The following is a 2,534-nucleotide window of genomic DNA, read 5'->3' on the forward strand; positions in this document are numbered from 1 at the left end:
GTTTTATGGAGAAGCAATAAACGAGAAGAAATGACATGGGAAGCGGAAGAAATTATGAGATCCAAGTACCCACACTTACTTCCGCCCTTAGAAGAAATCCAAGATGAGACATCAAGATCATAAGGTGTGTATGTTTTCCTTTTTATGCTTTTGGGTCGTGTGTGGCCAAATTCTATTGCTATTATGTTGTGGCCTGTGAGGCATTGTTATTATAGGCTGTTGTGACAGGGTGGTAGTGACATATTACAAGGGAAACTCTGGCGAAATTTTTACAGAATCCCCGACGACTTAACATTCGAGGACGAATGTTCTTAAGGGTGGGGGGGGGGGGGGGAGAATGTTACACCTCGGAAATTTCCGTATGTGTTGATTTGTGGATAGGTTAATGTAAGCTTAAGGTGATTATGAAATCCCTATGGGGTGATGTTTTAAAGGGATAATATATAGCCTATTGTATGGTTAACGAAGTATTATACAAGTGTTAAGAAGGTTCCATGAGGATTGGAGATCGAACGAGTCGACGAAAACGAACTTCGGCAAACTGGGGATTATACGGCCAAACATACTGGCTGTATAAAACATACAGACCATATGTTGGACCGTACAATCAGCCCAGATTGGCACCCTCTCCGGACCAAATCTACAGCCAGACATACGATCAGTATAATTTATACGGACCGTATGTTGGTCCGTAGAACTAGTCGGGACAGGTCTTGTGTATTTAATGAGGGATCCAAGTGTCATTTCATTTCATTTCCTTTCACACCCCTTCTCTCTAAAACATCTCTCTACACTTCTCCCACAAGAATTCAAGAGATATTAGTGCTCGACAACATCAATCTAAGTGAATCAAGTGTAAGAAACCCATTAAAGTTCATCCAAGGCGAGGAATCCAAGTGAAGTTGAAACTAGGGTTTTGCTCAAGTGAGGTGTTTTCACCCAAGGTTCATCCCTACACCATCGCAGGTAAGATTTCTGGTATTTCCATGTTGTTTAAGGTATTTGAAAGTTGAAACACTTGGATATAAGAAGGATATAGAAAAATGGGTCATGAATGTGGAAATAGTGCCATTTTGGTTAATAGCTTGAATTGAGTCATGATTCTTGATGTGTTGTGATATGGATATGTTATAAATGATGTTAAGAACATTGGATAGGCAATGTATATGAATGAACGTAGTTGTGTGTTATGACCATGGATATGGGTGATTGGAAGTGAATCGAGAAATATAGATAATGTGGATAAATAAAGACTTGTTATGATATTGTGAATGTATTATTGACGTTTGGGAGTTGATATATGATATGGAGGACGTCGTATAAATAAAGGAGATGCTATCCAATTTTCTCTAGTTTTAGTCGTGTATGCTAGCCACCGATTTCTAATGATAGTATGACTCTAATGAAGGTAGAAACGTGAGAATGGAAGGGGAACGTGCAAGTGTAGAATAGTTGAACGGGAAGGTATGTAAGGCTAGCCCTTCTTTCATAAGGCATGGTTCTTTGGCCAAATATCTACTCTTCTATGAGCCTATGACGCTCTCGAAATGATTTTATCCTCCAAAGGCTATAAAGCTTATAATTCACGATATGTATTACGATTGTACTAGATTCCTCTTATGACAAATAATCCTATAAGGATAGATGTGATGAATAACGATAATGGTAATGACGATGATGATAATGATGATAATAGTAATGATGCTAAAGATACTTATGAGCAATTATGTATATGTGCCTATGTATGACTATTATGGAACCCCGAGCTTATAAGGCCGGGTAGAATGTATATATTTATGTAACGCGCGCGCACCTCTTCAGTTGAGTACGGATAACCCTGAAGCCTTGGTAGGGCCAGTTATGTGAAACCCTGAAGCCTTGGTTGGCTAGGTATGTATGATAACCGAGCCTAGCCATGGTCGGGTACGTGAAACACCGAACCTTCGTGGTCGGCATGCTATGTAAATGTTATGTATATGCTAGGTAAATGTTATGTATATGATATGTAAATATTATGTATGTGCTATGGATATGTATATGATATAGATATGAGTATGAATACGAATATGCATAAGAATACATATATGAATACGACTATGGCTACGAAATGTAAGTGAGTACGAATATGAGTACGAATATGAATACGGAGTATGTACACAATCTCGCATTAGAAATGGAAAGTCCCTATGAAAGGCAAGTAAGTGCTTACGACGATGACACTACTATCTCCTATCATACGCTATTTCTTATGTTACTTATTATGCTTCTATATTGATATTGATCATGCTTTACATACTCAGTACATTCTTCGTACTGGCGTCCTTTTATTTGTGGACGCTGCGTCATGCCCGCAGGTGGCCAGGGAGATAGACTTGATTCATAGCTACATTACTCAGGGATTACATACCGGAGCTCTATTTCTTTCGGAGCTAAAACTTTTGGTACTTATTCTTTTGTGTATATATTTATGGGCATAGCGGGGTCCTGTCCTGCATATATGATATGACATACTCTCCTTAGAGGCTCGTAGACAT

This window comes from Lycium barbarum, unplaced genomic scaffold (assembly GCF_019175385.1).
Source record: "Lycium barbarum isolate Lr01 unplaced genomic scaffold, ASM1917538v2 unchr_scaffold_103, whole genome shotgun sequence".
NCBI lineage: Eukaryota > Viridiplantae > Streptophyta > Magnoliopsida > Solanales > Solanaceae > Lycium > Lycium barbarum.